The sequence below is a fragment of the Mirounga angustirostris genome, unplaced genomic scaffold (genome assembly GCF_029215605.1).
Source record: "Mirounga angustirostris isolate CCGP_5_RB_7025 unplaced genomic scaffold, mMirAng1.0.hap1 SCAF_7, whole genome shotgun sequence".
NCBI classification, from domain to species: Eukaryota; Metazoa; Chordata; class Mammalia; order Carnivora; family Phocidae; genus Mirounga; species Mirounga angustirostris.
The window spans coordinates 23,185,071-23,204,644 of NW_026991715.1; the positions used below are offsets into that span (position 1 = coordinate 23,185,071).

At 40.2% G+C, this 19,574-nt stretch overlaps 1 long non-coding RNA gene across 1 annotated transcript in view; it reads right to left on the bottom strand.

Moving 5' to 3' along the window:
- Positions 1–1,592: 1,592 nt before the first annotated feature.
- The window catches only part of LOC123855951 (uncharacterized), a 130,830-nt gene continuing 112,848 nt past the window's right edge, over positions 1,593–19,574 (bottom strand). The window contains exons 3-4 of the long non-coding RNA XR_010412989.1: positions 5,653–5,698; positions 1,593–5,368 (exon numbers count right to left, since the gene is read on the bottom strand). This is a non-coding gene — a long non-coding RNA (uncharacterized LOC123855951). The remainder of the gene's footprint in view (positions 5,369–5,652; positions 5,699–19,574) is intronic.

A 19,574-nucleotide genomic window follows, 5' to 3' on the forward strand; every position in this document is an offset into this window, starting at 1 on the left:
TCAATACTGCTTTTTCAACAACTGGTAGAGCAACTAGGCAAAAAATCAGCAAAGATACAGAAGAACTCAACAACACCAATAACCATCAGGATCTAATCAACACTTCACAGAACACTCCATCAAACAAGAGAACAAACGTTATTCTCAAGTGCCCGTGGAACATATACTAAGACAGACCATATCCTGGACCATAAAACAAATCTCAACACATCTAAAAGAAATGAAATCACATGAAGAGTATTCTCTGACCGCTATGATATCAAATTAGAAATCAATAACAAAATTACAACAGGAAAATCTCCAACTTGAAAACTCAATAAACAATCCATGAGATAAAGAAGTTCCAAAAGAAATTGAAAAATACCCTGAACTGAATGAAAATGAAAATGTAACACATCAAAATTTGTGGGACATTGCTGAAGCAGTGCTAAGATAGAAATGTGTAACATCAAGTGCATCTATTATAAAAAAGGAAAAGTCCCAAATCAGAAATTAAGTTCTCATAGGAAGAGCCTAGAAATAAATAAACCAAAGCAAGTGGAAAAAAATAAAATCATACCATAAGAGCAAAAATCAATGAAATTAAAAACAGAAAAAGAATAGAGATGATCAATGAAATAAGGAGCTGGTTTTTTGTTTCTATTTTTTTTAACAGAACAGTATAATTGACAACCTGTACAAGACTGACAAAAAAATAAAGAAGACACAGCATGGTATTTCAGGAACAAAACTGAGGATATCCATATGGACATCGAAGGGTAATGTAAGAACGTTGCTGACAACTCTGCACACCTAAATTTGACAATGTAGATGAAATGGATCAATTTCTTGAAAAATACAAACCACTACAACTCAGCCAGATTGAAAGAGATAATAAGAATAGCTCTATAAACAGTAAGGAAACTGCATTAATAATTTTGAAATTCAAAAAAAGAAATCTTCAGGCCCAATGGGTTCACCAGCAAATTCTATCAAATATTTAAAGAAGTATTAACACCAGTTCTATGCAATCTCTTCCAGAATATATTGGAGTGCATTAGAATTCTCCAGAGAAATAGAACCGACAGGGTGTGTGTGTGTGTGTGTGTGTGTGTGTGTGTGTGGAGATGGGGAGGGATTTATTCTAAGAAAGTGGATCCTGGGATTGCGGAGGCTGTCAAGTCCAAAATCTACAGGGTGTGCTATGCAGAAGACCCAGGAATAGTTAATGTTGCAGTTTAAGTCCAAAGGCAGTCTACGGATAAAATTCCCCAACCTTTAAGGAAGGTTGACATTCTTCCATTAAGGCCTTTAACTGCTTGAATGAGGGCCACCCATATTATGGAGGGTAATCTCTTTACTCAAAGTCCGGTGATTTAAATGTTAATCTCATTTTTAAAATACTTCCACTGAAACATCTAGAATAATATTTGACCAAATATCTGGGTGCTGTGGACTAGCCAAGTTGACACAGGAAATTAACCATCACAAGGAAGGAACACTTTCCAAATCATTTTATAAAGTTAGTATTTCCCCCAATGTCAAAACCAGACAAAGAAAGCTATGATCAATATCCTTCATAAATAATGACTCAAAAATTCTTTTTTTTTTTTTAAAGATTTTATTTATTTATTTGAGAGAGAGAATGAGATAGAGAGAGCGGAGGCTCAGAGGGAGAAGCAGACTCCCCGCCGAGCAGGGAGCCCGATGTGGGACTCGATCCCAGGACTCCAGGATCATGACCTGAGCCGAAGGCAGTTGCTTAACCAACTGAGCCACCCAGGCGCCCAATGACTCAAAAATTCTTACAAAATATTAGCAATAGAGCATTTGGCAATAAGAATAATGACATGTCGTGACCTAGTGAGATTTATTCCATGGATTCAAGACTGGTACAATAATCAAAACTCAATCAGTATAATCTACCACATTAAAAAGCTAAAGAAGAAAAACCACATGACCATATTAATTGACGTAGAAAAAAACATTTGGCAACATTTAATATGCATTTATGATTAAAGACTCTCAGAGATATAGTGATAGAGGGGAAAATTTTTCAACTTGTGCTCTTATGAAGAACTTATTCTCTTGATTAAGAGCATCTACAAAAAAACGTAAGTATAATATTATACTTAATGATGAGAGATTAAGCATTTTTCCCCTAAGAATGGGAACAAGGCAAGGATGTCTGGTCTCACCACTGTTATTCACCATAGTGCTGGAAGTTATAGCTGGTTCAATAAGGCAAGGAAGGGAAACAGAAGGCATGTAGACTGGAAAGAAAGAAAGAAAACTGTCACTAGTGCAGATGTATGGAGAAGTCCTAGGACTAATACGTGAGTTCAGCGAGGTATCAGGATACAAGATAAAAATACAAAAAATCACTTAAAATTTTTTAAAATTTCTACATGTAAATCTAAGAAAACATGTATAGGACTTGTGCACTGAAAACTAAATACTAGTTAAAGGAATTAAAGAAGACAAATAAATGGAGAGACACATTGTGTTTATGGATTGGAAGACTCAACATAGTAAAGACATCAAATCTCCCCAAAATGATATATAGGTTTACTGCAATTTTGATCAAATCTCAGGAGGACTTTTTGGATACATAGAGAAGATTGTTCTAAAATACATAAATGGAAAGGAACTGGAATAGCTCAATAACTTGTAAATACTTGAGGTAACAATGGCCAAGAACTTTCCAAAATTAATGAAAGACACTGTATCACAAATCCGGGAAGGTCAGAGTATGCCAAGCAAGATAAATGTAACACACACACACACACACACACACACACCCATGCATATGCATATCATATTCAAACAGCAAAAAGCAGACAAAGAAAATCTTGAATGAACCTAGATGGAAAAAAAAACCACCTTACTGAGAGAGGAACAAGAATAAGAATTACACTGGGCTCCTCATCAGAAACCACACAAGCAAGATGAGAGTGGAGTGAAATATTTAAACTATTGAAAGAAAAAAGTCACCAACCTAGCATTTTATATCAGCAACATTATTCTTCAAAGGTGACAGAGAAATACAGACTTCCTCAAAATAGCAAAATTATAGAAGTAAAGAACAGATCAGTGGTGGCCAGATGTTAAGGATTGGGGAGGAAAGTAGGTATGGTTATAAAAGGGCAACATGAAGATCCTTATGGTGATGCAAATGTTCTGCACCTTGGCGGTAACAAGGTCAATGTCCTGCTTGTGACATTATACTGATTTTGCAAGCTGTTACCATTAGAGAGGTTGCATACAGGATATTCAAGATCTCTCTGTATTATTTCTTCCAACAGCATGTGAATCTTCAATTATCTCAAATAAAAAGTCTAATAGGAAACAACCTCAGTCTGTTCTGGATGGTTTCCTCTTTATCCTCCCCCTGGCAGAGATGCTAATAAGTTCTGAGAGGACGGGAGCAGAGGGCACCCCCCCGTGGCAGCGGGCAATAGGCTTCTGCTTCGGTGTCAGGCCCCATCCAGGCTGGCTGCCCACTCCATGGGTGGCTCATCCTATCTTCTTTTTTTTTTTTAAATAAATATTTTTATTTATTTATCTGAGAGAGAGAATGAGAGAGAGAGAGCATGAGAGGGGGGAGGGTCAGAGGGAGAAGCAGACTCCCTGCCGAGCAGGGAGCCCGATGCGGGACTCGATCCCGGGACTCCAGGATCATGACCTGAGCCGAAGGCAGTTGCTTAACCAACCGAGCCACCCAGGCGTCCCCCAATCTTATTTCAATGGTGCTTGGAGGGGCTGCAGATGTTGACCTGGCTTTCACGTAGCATCCTGGTATCTATCTGCTAACATGTGGTAGTGATAGAACCCCTCATTCCAGCCACAGTACCTACAGAGGCCAGAGGCTCCCCTCCACTTACATCAGTGACCTGCTCTAGAGACTTGGGAGAATTTGAGTGCCCTGGCCCACAACTTCAACCGCACATAGAGCTAGCTCTCTCCACCCCCACTCCTGCCTAGAGCCACTGTGCCTCCAGTCCTCATGGATACCTGCCAGTTCTCACATCAAAATGGCATGGTTGCGGGGGGGAGGGGACATTGCCCTGAGATTTGCTGTTTCCTGGTCCAAATCCTGGTTCTCAGTGTCTATTTTCCAAACTGCGCGCTTAAAAGGGGTTCCTTCATGTCTGCATTCACCCGGACCCGGTCTCAAGAGAAACGGGTTGGTTCTACATGGGTGATTGTGAATTTCTCCATTTGCCATCAAGATCAGCAGTTTTCCAACGTAAGAAATAAGAATATGCTACTTGTTATTCAGCTTCTGAAACATCTTCGTTTCCCCAGGGCAATCGGCAACTTCTATCCAACTTATCCAGGCTGAGGGGAAATACGTTCGGGTAAACAAGCGGAGGGATTGAAAGAACCTAGCAAAAAGGACAAAGTACACCAATTAATTCATTGGTGGGTGGGGATTACACCAGTAAAGTACCCGGTATCGGATCAAGGGTACAAATCAGCAATGCTCCCGCCTCACCGTCCCTCAGAGAGCATGCAGGGCTTCAGCTATGAGTGCTGCCTACGGCTTGCCTTTCAAACATAAACCCTGCCAGGGACCTCAAGACTGAAGAGGCTCTTTGGGAATACATACTAATGTGACTGTTTTCATGTTTCTTAAAGAGAGAGGAAGGAATACGTAAGGAAAAAAAAAAAAAGGAAAACCTTGAACACAAAACCTGAGGGAAATGGGCCATTTGCAAGCCCTTGTCTTTTTTATTTTATTTTTTAATTTTTTTTTATTCTTATGTTAATCCCCATACATTACAACACTAGTTCTAGATGAAGTGTTCCATGATTCATCGTCTGTGCACAACACCCAGTGCTCCATTCAATACGTGCCCTCTTTAATACCCACCACCAGGCTAACCCATCCTCCCACCCCCTCCCCTCTAGAACCCTCAGTTTGTTTTTCAGAGTCCATCGTCTCTCATGGTTCGTCTACCCCTCCGATTTCCCCCGCTTCATTCTTCCCCTCCCGCTACCTTCTTCTTCTTCTTCTTCTTTTTTTCTTAACATATATTGCATTATTTGTTTCAGAGGTACAGATCTGAGATTCAACAGTCTTGCACAATTCACAGCTGCAAGCCCTTGTCTTAATTTTATCTTGACAATAAGGCTTTCCTTTTCCTTTCCTCTTTGCTGTCCTCCAACTTCCCGGTATCTTTCACCGCGCACTGAACCTCTGTTTCCACGTAGACGCTTCCTGATGCTTTTGCGCTGCGCACACAAAGGTCCTTTTCAGAAGCTCCGGCAAGATACTTGTTTGGTGCTAACCAGCTGCTTGCTAAGTCACCTCACATCCTGGTGCACAGGGCGCTGTAGAGCGTTCACGTTGCGAATTCCCTATGAAAATCCAAGCCGGTGTCCCCTTGGTCAAAGATTTCAAACACAAGAAAATCCTTTGTGTGAACAGGAAACTGATTTGCGTACTTACTGTTAACTAGACAAACAACTTGTGAGGGAACTGTATTTGTTCTCTTGGCTGCTCTGTTTGTATAAAGAGGCTTAACTGGAAGATTAAAACAAATTCTATCTTAAAATATTGCGCTGTAAAACCCTACACCTGCTCAGAGTTCAAAGGACTGTGATCTTATTACAGGTTGTATAAGCATCAGGAAAATTTTACATGGAAAATGGTTCAGAGTAACAAACCTGGAGGTCCAAGGCAAATCCTCCCCCAAGTCCAAGGTTTCTCGGTCTGGCAAACAGAAAAGAGAAGCCAGTCTTAGCAGCTTCCTGAAGGAAAGCCATCTAGACTGATAGTGTGAGGCATTTTGGAAACTTCCAAAATACCGGTAATGAGAGGAGCTGATGAACTTCAAAGAGTAGGGAAAACATGAAGTCATTTTTGCATTCCGTGTCAGAAGCCAACTTAGGATTTTGCTAATTCCAGCAATAATTGTGGTCAGGAACAGTTGCTGTTTCCTCACCTATGTGGTGATTACCCTTCTTTTCTATCAAAGATGAGTGTAGGCTGAGAAAAATAGAAGATAGGAAACGTAGGAGAGGTTTTAGAGGCACGAGAGGCGGTTCAAGCTGTCACCATGACTGAAACTTTCTGAGAAACCACCCACATGCAAGATAACATTAACATAACCCAGGTGTGCAGCGGGCGATGCAGGGAGAGACCCATTCACCTACGTGTGAAGAAAGTGCTGTTTTTGTTAACGATCTACAGTTTTCGAACTAATGACCTAATGCTGTGCAGGATGAATAGACCACCTCTTAGAGATTGGTTGGGTTTATTTTTTTAACCCAGAGCAGGAAATGCTCTTTCTGTGCTCTGTCCCTCTCCTGAAGCTGCTCTGGGCACTCTGCCAAGGATTGCTCACCAGGGCCCTATTGTTCTTTTTTGATCTTCTCCAATCCTTTTGCCTTATGCTCTCACTTCTTTTCTCACTTTTCTCTTTAAGGTTCCTCCTGCATGTTAGGTAATAGAAGTGACCTGTGTGCCTTGGCTGCCTGCTCAGAGGAGGGAAAGATACCACTTGGGCAGATTTAAAAAAAATAAGTTGTTGGCTTAGTCCTCAAGGTAGAGAAACACATAAAAATCCACTACAAGGCAAGAGTGGATTGGGAATTCATGGGGCTCTGGGCTGACTGTGTTTCTCTTAGATGAAACAACTGGTCTTTGGGAGCTTGAGTTCTTTCTGTGGATCCTTCTTGTGTGGTGAGCAAATAGGTGGGTCTCTCACGGGCCCAATGCCACAGAGTCCCCAGTGGCAGTTTATAAGCTCTGGTCCCTTACATAACAAGGTACTCAAGATCCTGCAAAATTAGGCTCTGGTGTTTTTTCACTGAAGGAGTATTGTCTTCATCACTTTCCAGAGAAATTTTCTTTACAAAAGCTCTGAAGTTTAAGCCTCTTGGCAGTTTCTTGTCAGTTTTAACAGAGGCTTCACATAAGCCAGACTCAGAAACACATTCATTATTCAGTTCTGTCCCTCAAGCTCTCTCGCTCTCTCGGAATACCTGTTCGGCTTCTGAGTAACTAACTGAGTTCACTTTTAAATCCAGTTAAAATCTCCCCAAAATAAAACTCGCAGGGGTTTAGCTCAGGTAGGTGGGATCACGGCTGTTAAGTGGAAAGTCACCTGTCGCAGTCTTCCTCGCTGTTACTACAAAGACACCGCACTGTGTGAGTTGCTCTCCAGAACGCACCCTCCACACATCAGCACGTTGCCCACTCATCCATCGCCTGCTGGTTCAGCAGATGGCGGAGCCCCCAGGTTCAAATTTCGATTGCACCACTTGCTACCTGCGTTACTTTGGGGATGGTTCCTTTTACCTCCCCTAGCCTTGGTTTCTGGCTTAGTGCCATGCCAAACAGTCTTATCTGGTCTTCCTTTCTGGGTTTTCCTTTGGAGTCAGAGGCCATTTCCAGCTAGACTGAGAAAGACAAAGCATTGCCACGCAACTCACAAAGAATTAATGCCTGTTCCTTGACCCTCCCTTTATAAGATTTCCTATTTCCTGCTGCAGCTGCTGAAATTAGGGGTCCACTGACATGAACAGTTATTATTGACTCATTTCTCATCTTCCTGTGATGTCCACAACACTTATTTTATATATTTATACATTTTTATATTTTTATTTGTTACATATATTTATATATGCATATGTGTGTCTATTTTTATCTATATTTACCTATATAGATGTCCATAGGTGGATATAGAGAGAAAATAGTTAATATGTCATGATGAAAACTTAATGCTTGCTCTATGAATAAATGACACTTACTTAATGGAAACCAGACAGCATACACGATTTTTAAAATGAAGATGGACATACCTGGACCCACAAATGCATGACTTAGCAAAATAGTTTGCAATGCCGAAATTGCACACCAAAATAACCAAATGACTTTAATGGAAAGATTTCACGTTTTGAACTGGGATGTTCCCTTGCCCATTACATTTCCCTATCAATACTGTTCAATGATGAACCCAGAGAGGCCTGATACTCCAAGCTGAAGGAAGGTCAAGTTGTCTTTCTGGTTTGTGACACTTATCAGATGTTTCCTTATGTCATGTGTCAAAGGCTATTTTTATGCAGACTCAGAAGTCTTTTGTTCCTAAAGAATAGTACAACAAAATCCGGATACAAAATGACTTAGAAAACATTCAAAGTATAAAAACTGGTAACAGTAGCTCTTTCATATGGTCATAGTGGGTTTTAAATGACATCATATATATTACATACTGAGCACAAAGCCTAGTACATGCTAAGTACTCAGCAAATATTAGCCACTGTCATTTTGCCAAAGCGTAAAAGGGCACTTTGAAATCTCATAGAGACTGCCACTAAACTAAAATATGCAACGTTGCTTATAAATATGTATTGATGATAAGGGTCTGCTGTCTTTTATCATCATATCATCATAAAACATCTGTCATCGAAGGGATCCCTAGATGTAAGGCCTGAGTCAGGGAATTGGGAGTCTGTGAATGACCAGGGGAGTACTCTTCAGGAGGAACATGTAAAGGGATGAGGAAAGTAAGATAGGGAAGGGGTAAAAGCAGAGCACGGATATGGTCTCAGGTCCAGTCTAGTCTGGAAGCTTAAATCACACCACAGAGCGGTTGCCCCCTGGAGCAAAGGGGCTGGCCTTTTGTGTTCCAATATCCATCAGTCATTTGCTGAGGACCACATCTCCTTCCCTCACAGGAAAAAAAGGGCATAATCTGTAGAACAAGGCAGCCCCTTTCAGCTGAGGGCAATTCTCCAGGAAAGGGGAGGCATCTGTGAGCCTTTAGCAGCTGAGGCATGAGTATAATGACCAGGTATGGTAGGTTGTTTGCAAAAATTAGCTTTTCGTGTGCAAAAAATTATTTTCCTCTATGTCCATGCTCCTTTCAATATGACTTTGCAGCTCCCTGCCCTTTTTACCTGGACTGGCTTTATGATTTATTTTGACCAACAATATATAGTGGAAGTGACACTGTGCTGGTTCTAATCCTAGTAAGAAGAAAAAGCCTGGTAAGCCTCCACATGCTCTCTTGGAACTCTGATCCTACCCCATGAATGAGCCTGTGATGGTCTGCTAAATGATAAAAGACAACTGCTCCAGCCAACAGCCTGCCAGCCAATCACGAGACATGTGGGTGGAGCAGCCAGCTCACCGTCAACACTCAAGCTGAAAACAGACACATGAGTGAGCCCAGCTGAGATCAGCCAAGCTTGGACAGATCAGCAGAATTTCCCAGCTGACTGGAAGGCTTTGGAGCAAGAGTAAATGGTGATTGTTTAAAGCCACAGCTTCAGGGCAGGGAGTTTTTTGGTTTTTTTTTTTTAAAGATTTTATTTATTTACTTGACAGAGAGAGATACAGCGAGAGAAGGAACACAGGCAGGGGGAGTGGGAGAGGGAGAAGCAGGCTTCCCGCTGAGCAGGGAGCCTGATGCGGGGCTCGATTCCAGGACCCTGGGATCATGACCTGAGCCGAAGGCAGACGCTTAACGACTGAGCCACCCAGGCGCCCCAGGGCAGGGAGTTTTTAAAACAACAATAAATAACTGATACACTCAACATAATCATGCTCGGAACTGTTCTTCTCAGGGGAGCTTTTTTTTTTTTTTAGAGATTTATTTTTAAAGAGAGAGGTGTGGGGAGGGAGAATCTCAAGCAGACACCCCACTGAGTGTGGAGCTGGACATGGGGCTCAATCTCACAACCCCGAGATCATGACCTGAGCCAAAATCAAGAGTTGGATGCTTAACTGCCTGAACCACCCAGGCACCCCTCAGGGGAACTTTTTAAAGAAATCATTGATTCTGTGACTTTTTAGAATAATATAAAAACCTAATCTGTCATAATCAGGCACATTCTTCTCAATAAACATCGAATTCAACCCTACAGTCTTGTTTAATTCCTGTCTAGCCTGAAGGATACTTATCTAGATTTGAAATCAGCTTTTGTCTAAGGACATGGGTTTCATCTTGGTCATTAAAGAAGTCCACATGAGGTGTACTCAGATAAAGAATTTCGGCATTGGAGGACTGGCTCCCCCATTTTTTATTTGTCTAATTCAGCAAATAACCTGTCTGAATCCATTTTCCTGTGTGCTAAATGAGGATAATATTCCGTACCTATGGAGACAATGTGTCAAGACGCTCAAATGAAGTATCAGTGTGAAAGTCTAGACAAAGTGCAAAGTGTTCCACAAACAGAAGTGAATTCAAGGGGACCTAATCTGTATAACCTCCCCAGAAACTCTGGAATGAAAGGATAAACAACTAGGAGTCCTTGTGGTGTAAAGGTCTTGAAACTTCCTGAGATACATGTGAAGTCAATTTTGAAAGACATTTTCTAAATTTGAGGCTTTGTCATTATATTCCCTACACAGTGATGTATGGTGGGTCTCCAAATTCTCACTCTGAGAAGGAGGACATCTAAGATGTGCCTCAGCAAGGGACTCTGATTGATCATGAGCAGGCAATAGACCAATAGGTGAAGCCCAAAATAATTCTGACCTGACCTTGAAATATTTGTTCTAAATTCTTCAACAGAGGGAACAATAAAATGGAAAATCCTGGTTACATATTGAAGGCCTAAACAAAAGAGTTGGCTTCCCAGTTCCAGTTGGCTAACTAAATACTAGATTTACTCCCATTTAAAAAAAAAAAAATCCCATTAAAATGACAGAATTTTATATATACATATAAAAGATGGGAGTTTATATATAAAAATATATATAAGAGTAAACCTTAGAGTGGCAAATTTGAAAGAGACACCATCAACTGTATCTCTGGAAGATACTCAGCAATTCAGACCAGACTGAAAGTAAAACCTGAAAACTAAGGAAGTCACAATCTCATATAGAAGCAAGAGAAGGTCAAACACAGTGTGTTTTCCCAACTGTGCCCCAGAATACTCCAAAGAGCAGCAACAGTGGGAACTAGGGGGAAGAGCAGGATGAAGGCTGTTGGTGAGGTGACTCATTAAGAATGATAAACATATCAGTATCCACCCACGTCCCTGTTGTCATGAAGGGAGTGGTTACTTCTTAGAGCTACAGACTCTTGATTGGTCTGCAGATTCAAGTTGAGGCATAGGAAATTCCGGAGTAGCGGAGGCTGGAGTAGCAGAGCAATACTACAGGCAGCCTGTGGTTACTGGAGGGACCGGGACTCCTGGCACTATGGTCCCATACATGCTCCCCATCTCCCCATGTAAACTGCTGGAGCCAGGCTCCTGTACCCAACCCTGTTTCAATGTTACATGAGCAGTGACTTTAATTCTGGCAAGGACTCACATCTGCAGCTGGGAACAGACAACTTGAATGTCTACATATTTGAGAAAGACCAACAGAAAAGACATCAAATATAATTTTGTAAAATAATAATAATCACAAAGTTCTAAACTCAACAAGTAGGAGGAAAGAGGCCCTGGGGAAATGATGGAATCACAGCAAATTCAACTATCAAATTAGATAAACATAGGAAATTAAACTGCCAAATAAACATAATGAATTTCTTCAAGTTGGTTGGAAGGGATATTGTGTTCAAAAGGAAAGAATAGATTCCAATGAAAAAACAAGGGATATCACTGAAAATATGATCAAAATACGATGGCCCAAATAGCAAAATGTACATAGCTGGGAGTCAAAAATCATCAGAAGATAGAGACAAGTAATTCCCCTGCCATGTGGTTTGGAAAGATATAGAGGTGGACAATGTGGAGGGAAACTTAAGGAACATGAGAAAGAAGAGATCTGGAAGAAGACTCATCCAGTTAGTAGCAATCCTAAAAACCAGCCAACCCAGAAGTGTGACAATGGAGGGGAAGAAACACACTTATCAGATCTTTAGGTGAAAAGCCCCAAATTAAAACCACAACAACAAAACACCAAGGCTCAACCTGGTCAATTTTCAGATCCCAGACAATAAAGAGACTATCCGTGAACACCTCAGAGAGACAAAGAGTATACCAATAAGAAAAAAGAATCGGATTAACACTGAACTTATCTGAAAATAGGGTTGCTAGAAAACAAAGGAACCATATCGTCACAATTCTGAAAGCCAACTGAACCTAGAATTCCATATCTAGCCCAGCTCTCACGGAAAGATAAAAATAATGGTTCCTCAAGATGTTAAGAATAGAGCTACCCTATGACCCAGCAATTGCACTACTAGGTGTTTACCCCAAAGATACAGATGCAGTGAAAAGAAGGGGCATGTGCACCCCAATGTTCATAGCAGCAATGTCCACAATAGCCAAACTGTGGAAGGAGCTGAGATGCCCTCAACAGAGGAATGCATAAAGAAGATGTGGTCCATATACACAATGGAATGTTATTCAGCCATCAGAAACGATGAATACCCACCATTTGCACTGACATGGATGGAACCAGAGGGGATTATGTTAAGTGAAATAAGTCAAGCAGAGAAAGACAATTATCATATGGTTTCATTCATATGTGGAACATAAGCAATAGCATGGAAGATCATAGGGGAAGGGAGGGAAATCCAAAGGGGGAGAAATCAGAGAAGGAGATGAACCATGAGAGACTATGGACCCTGAGAAACAATCTGGGGGTTTCAAAAGGGAGGAGGTTGGGGGGAGGGGGTAACAGGGTGATGGGTATTGAGGAGGGCACATGCTGTGATGAGCACTGGATGTTATACATAACTAATGAATCATTGAACACTACATCGAAAAGTAATGATGTATTATACAGTGGCTAACCGAACATAATTTAAAAAGAAGATATAGGGCGCCTGGGTGGCTCAGTTGGTTGGGCGACTGCCTTCGGCTCAGGTCATGATCCTGGAGTCCCGGGATCGAGTCCCACATCGGGCTCCCTGCTCGGCGGGGAGTCTGCTTCTCCCTCTGACCCTCCTCCCTCTCATGTTCTCTGTCTCTCATTCTCTCTCACGCAAATAAATAAAATCTTAAAAAAAAAAAAAAAGATATAGTATATACATACAATGGAATATTATTCAACCATAAAAAGGAATGAAATCTTGCCATTTGTAACAATATGGATGAAGCTACAGAGTATAATACTAAGCGAAATAAGTCAGCCAGAGAAAGACAAATACCGTATGATTTCACTCCTATGTGGAATTTAAGAAACAAAACAAATGAACATGGGGGGAGGGGAAGAAAGAGACAAACTAAGAAACAGATTCTTAACTATAGAGACCAAACTGATGGTTACCAGAGGGGAGGTGGTTGGGGGGGGGCCTGGGGATTAAAGAGTACACTTATCATGACGAGCACTGATAATGTATAGAATTGTTGACTCACTATATTGTACATCTGAAACTAATATAACACTGTGTGTTAACTATACTGGAATTAAAATTAACATTAAAAAAAAAGAACAAGGTAAATATTTGGGAAGCACGTACTTGTATCCTTACTCAGAAAAGGTACCATTGAAAAAACCCATTCTAAAAGAATATATGAATATCACAATGAATAAGTTTCATTTCATACATGTAGAGATAACAGTATTATTAACAGTAAGAGAATATACATTCTTTTTAAGTTCCATGAATATTTTCAAAAATTGGTCATGTATTAAGTTGACATAAACGCATATATACAAACACTCTATACATTTCAAAATGGAGAATTTATTTCAGCTACATTTTTCTAACCCTCATGCCTAGTAAATGAATAACAAAAGAAGAGAAAAAAATTAAGTATCTTTCTATAATACATCCTGAGTAAATCCCAAGTAAAAATCAAAAGTATAAACAAATCAGAGTTGAATGACAAGGAGAATGTGACCTATAGGATGTGGCCAAAGCAATATGCATGAGAAATTCAGAGCCTTAAAAAGATTTATGACAACATTAACATTGAAAATAATCTAAGTATCACATTAAGAAACTTATTAGAGGAAAAATACAAATAAATTAGGAATACAAGAAGATAGTATAAAACAGAATACCAACAATTAGGAAATAAAGACTTGATTAGTGACACAAACCAGTGTTGTCTTTTTGAAAGGCAAATTAGTGAAACCTTCAGCAAATATAAAAATGGGTAAGATGTCAACACCTCTGGAAAGATAGGCACAGATGAATGACAAGGATCTTATAAACTGAGCTAAGAGGCTTGAAATGCATTTTGAAAGCCAGGGGAGAGTCATTATAGGGATTCTTAAAGAGAGGAATGACATGGTCAGATTTGCAGTTTCGAAAGAAATCCCTCTTAAGCAATGTGGAAAGAAGACCAGAAAATGAAGTCAGAGATTCCAGCAAGTGGGTTTTGCAGGGATCTGAATAAAACAGTGCCAGTGGGGATAGAAAGTAGCAGAAGGAGTCAAAAAAGATTCAAGAATGAATAAAATATAGGTTTTGATGACTAACTAGATGGTAAGTAAAAGGGAGACAGAGGAGAAACCGGTTTGCAGGCAAAAATGAGGATTTCATGTTTGGACATGTTGAAATTGAGGTCATCCAGGCAGAGATGGGCTGTCAAACATTCAGGTAACACAGCTCGGAGGAGGTCTCAGTTAGATAAATAAGTTTGGTTTAAACTGGGTCCAAGTTTAATTAATTGTAGGTCCAAGAATAGATTTGGTGCCAATTCTGAGCAGTCTGTCTGTAGTGGTAGACTGAAGACATGTGCTTGAAAGGACTCTGAGGCCAAGTCAGGGTTAAGCAGGAACGAGCACCAGGAGAAATCATCCATGTGTGCCATGAGCACAGGAGAAAGGTGTGGTGGCTGCATGTATCAATTGACTTCACTGCTTTATAGCTCCATCCACAAGAATTTCAGCTGGAAGAGTTGTTAGTAACCATGCTGGGGTTAACTGTCCTCATTTTTATTAATAAAGAACACCTATCCACTGCCTTTTGCCTTTTATCCAAGTCTTGAATATTTTAGATCCCATAACTATAGCTCTAAATGAATTTCCAGAACAAATGCTTTCTTTGGCTATCCTCAAAATACTTCATTGATTTTTTTTTTCGCCATCCACTAAAGTCAGAAATAGCCTACTATCCTTATTAAATTTAAATTAGGCTAAAACTTGGTGTGCTAATGTTGAGTTCTTAGGGATGAGATGGCCCAAATCAAAAGTGGGAGAAAACTTTCATACATATCCTAGAACACAAAGTCAAACTGATCATTACAGTATTCCAGAATCTTAATATATTTCTCATGAACGGGGAAATATTTTTATTGCATTATGCTGTCATGGAGAAAACCCTGTACCAGAGGTCAGAAAGCATAGATTCGACTCTGTAGTATATCAATAACTTCTACGAGACTTTGAGTTAGTTAACTGGTTGTTGGGATAACCAACTCATCCCCTTGTGCCTCAGCACTGAAAGCATTGCAGCTCAGGGCAAATCATGATGGTTGGTTGGTCACCATATTAGGTGCTATCTCTGAACCTTAATTTCTTCATTTATAAAAATGTGATGGCTAGAATGAATGATCTATAAAATCTGTTAGGTCTAAAATTCTAAAGACAGGTATATTATATATACAAAAAAGGTGGCTGCTTGCATAATAACAGTCTTCCCTGAACCAGGAGGACAATCTATTCAAATATACTGCCTTTGCTATAAAATACATTTTAGATCATTAAGATTCAATTTAACGAAGTTATACAGATGAGTTACAACTTCACCGTCTAACAGAGCAGGATTAACATTTTTTCCAGAATCTAATGCTTAGGAGAAACTAGGAGATGCAGAAGCAAGGGGCAATGCTTGGGCCGGGAAAGTGCACATTTTGAGACGAAGAGGCTTTCACTTCTCAGTCCTGGCCCAGCCAACGTCAGGTTTCTTTCCTTCATTCTGTGGCCATCAACAGCAAAGGTTCTGAATAGAGATCAGCCTCCAATAAATGAAAGCAGGGCTTTGTGAAGCCATGAGCACAGGATGCAGTGAACTGGTTAGTACAGGGCTGGTCAAATAAAAAGGAAGTTTTCTCTAGCTAAGACCAAGAGGTTGCTTATCTCTACAACTGTCAGTACTGAGTCACTCAGAAAGAGAGCAGGTCCAGAAGAGTGTATGCGGTTGTTTCCCCGACCCCCTCCCATGAACAACCACTTTCAGACAATTCTGTTCTGGGACACAAGCCGTTCTGAGTTGGGCCATCTGAATTTCACTAGCATCATCAATCTGGGAGGATTTCACAGCACCAAAAGAAAACTGACCTCTTCCTTTCTGATAAAGAGCTCACCAAATCCTAAAAAAGCTTTCTATAGAAAAAAATAATAATAAAATAAAACTAAATATCAGGCATTAGGACCCTACGGTTCCTGCCGCACAGCCACTGACTTGTTGAGTCAGCCTAATAATGGACATTGAGTCAGATGTTCTTATGTGAACATCTCCAGCAGCAAAACAAAAACTATAAGGTCTCGTTAAGGCTCTCAATTGTGGTGAAATGTACCCTTCAAAGAATGGGGGTTGGATTCAGAGATGCATCTAATTCCAGGAAGAGATAAACATAATATAATAATTAGGTGGCAGGAAATTAAAATTTTAGTACACAGAAGACAAAAGCTAACAGTAATTTTTTGTCCACTGAGAATGATACAGAAAGTGGGTTTAAGTTTATCATTTTCTCTCCTGCTTATAAAAATAGCCTCCTAAGCGGGGGAAATCGGAGGGGTAGACGAACCATGAGAGACGATGGACTCTGAAAAACAAACTGAGGGTTCTAGAGGGAGGGGGGTGGGAGGATGGGTTAGCCTGGTGGTGGGTATTGAGGAGGGCATATTCTGCATGGAGCACTGGGTGTTATGCACAAACAATGAATCATGGAACACTTCATCTAAAACTAATGATGTAATGTATGGGGATTAACATAAGAATAAAATAAATAAATAAATAAATAAATAAAAATAGCCTCCTACATCCCACACAACAAACTCCAAAGTCCCTGGACTGGTAGTATTCAAGATTCACCACTGCTCATTCCACTTCAGATTTCTCATCTCATCTCCCATTTCTGAGCTCAAATCTTGCTCTCTAGATATTCTGCTTTTTTTTTTTTTTTTAAGATTGTATTTATTTATTTGAGAGAGAGAGAGAGTGAGCACAAGCAGGGGCATAGGGAGAAGCAGACTCCCCGCTGAGCAGGGAGCCCGACAAGGGGCTCGATCCCAGGACCCTGAGATCATGACCTGAGCCGAAGGCAGACACTAACCCAACTGAGCCACCCAGGCGTCCCCTCTAGCTATTCTGTTGTAATCATTTCCCAAGTACTCTTATGCCTTTCCTTCTCTGTTCTTCACTTGTACGATGCCTTCCACCTGGACTGCCTCCCCACCTCCATCTTCCTCTCAGAATCGCATTTATCCTCCAGTGCCTGAGTTTTCACAAAATCTTTCCTGAGTTCTCCAGCCCTCCGTGATTTCTCTTGCTTCTAAATTTCTACAGCACATATTTAAAAGCCAACATTAGGTACTTAATAAACTCATTAGCTGTTTTTTCACACACATGTGCCTTGCCTCCCAACTAGATGCTTGTATCTTTGAGGACTGGGACTTTTATACTTGCATTTTCCCTCACTACTATTAAATGGGGACAGTACAATTTACTGAGCTCCTGGATTAAGTACCAAGACCATGTCCTTCCCCCGAGATGAGGAGACTTGCCCACTGGTCTGAAACAATTTAAAGGAAGAATAATTAAAGCTGGAGGGATAATAATAGACTCCAGAAGGGTAATAATAGATAACAGATAGATAATAATACCAGACTCCAGAAAGATTCTAAAATTCTAAAATTAGATACAAGCCACTTCTCCTAGGCCAAACAAAAAATAGGATGGAAAATCTGGGTTTATATGACAATAACCATTGACTGAGAAATGGAAATATTTAGTCAAGGAATCTATTGGGTTGTTATTATGTCAAACACTGATTCAGAGGTATTATTAATTTTTTGTAGTGAATAAGCATAGTCAACTAGTGTTAGAGGAAAATCAGATTGAGGGCTTTATTGCAAACCAAGCCAGAGCTAAAGTAAGTTCAATTTCCTGCCTTCACTTTTATTCTTAAATTTATCTTCACAAGAGACTGTGTTTTGGCAGAATCATTGAGTGTATTTATTGCAAGATGGAGAGAAAATTAGAAGCTGCAAGCAGATGATGAAATTTGTTCAATGACTGTTAGAAATTTTTACTTAAGACATGAAGAACATTAAAGAGATAGAAACTTTATAAATGAACCTTCTCAACCTTCTGAGAGGGGCTCATTATGAGGTATGTTGTTTCACCTAGAGCCCCATAAAGATCCCATATATCTTCCTTTTTCTCTTGTTTTCCCTTTATTTTTAGTATCTCATTTTCTATAAGACATATGGAGCTGTGCTGCAAAGCAAAAATAAACTTAATATGCAAGCTCAGTAGCACCAAATGTAAAACAGAATTACCAGTGAGAAAGAATTGTTCAAAAGGAAAGGAACAAAATGACCAGCAAGAAAGAATCACTTTCACAAAGGCACACATGACAGAACTTTTTTAAAGACTTTTCTTTTTTTTTTAATTTTTTTTTTAAAGATTTTTAATTTATTTTTTAGAGAGCGAGCGAGAGAGAAACAGCATGAGAGGGGAGAGGGTCAGAGGGAGAAGCAGGCTCCCCGCTGAGCGGGGAGCCCGATGTGGGACTCGATCCCAGGACCCTGGGATCATGACCTGAGCTCAAGGCAGATGCTTAACCATCTGAGCCACCCAGGCACCCAAAGACTTGATTTTTTTTTTTTTAAGATTTTATTTATTTATTTATTTGAGACAGAGAGAATGAGAGAGAGAGCACATGAGAGGGGGGAGGGTCAGAGGGAGAAGCAGACTCCCTGCCGAGCAGGGAGCCCGATGCGGGACTCGATCCCGGGACTCCAGGATCACGACCTGAGCCGAAGGCAGTCGCTTAACCAACTGAGCCACCCAGGCGCCCCAAGACTTGATTTTCTATAGCAGTTATAGGTTCACAACAAAATTGATAAAAGGTACAGAGATTTCCTATACCTCCTGCCCCCACACATGCATAGCCTTTCCCATTATCAACATTATCATTCACTGGAATGATACTTATTTTTTAACCAAGGAAGAACCTACACTGACACTTCACAATCACCGGAGGTCCATAGTTTACTTTAGGGTCCACTCTTGGTGTTGTACATTTTATGGGCTTGGACATATGTATAATGACATGTATCTACCATTCTTGCTGTCCTAAAAATCGTATGTTCTACCTAGTCATCTCTCCCTGCCCCCTCTCCCCACCAGCAGTCATTGACCTTTTACTGTCTGGGTAGTTTCCTCTTTACCAGCATATCATATAGTTGGAATCATAGTATATAGCCTCTTTAGATCAGCATCTTTCACTTAGTAATATACATTTAATTTTCCTCCGTGTCTTTTCATGGCTTGATAGATCATTTCCTTATAAAGCCAAAAATATGCTGTTCTCTGGATATACTGCAGTTTATTTATATATTTGCCAACTGAATGACATCTTGGTTGCTTCCAAGTTTTGGCAATTATAAATAAAGCTGCTATAAACAGCCATGTGCAGGTTATATGCGACCATATGTTTTCAACTTCTTTGAGTAAATTCCAAAGAACATGATTGCTGGGTTGTATGGTAAGAGTATG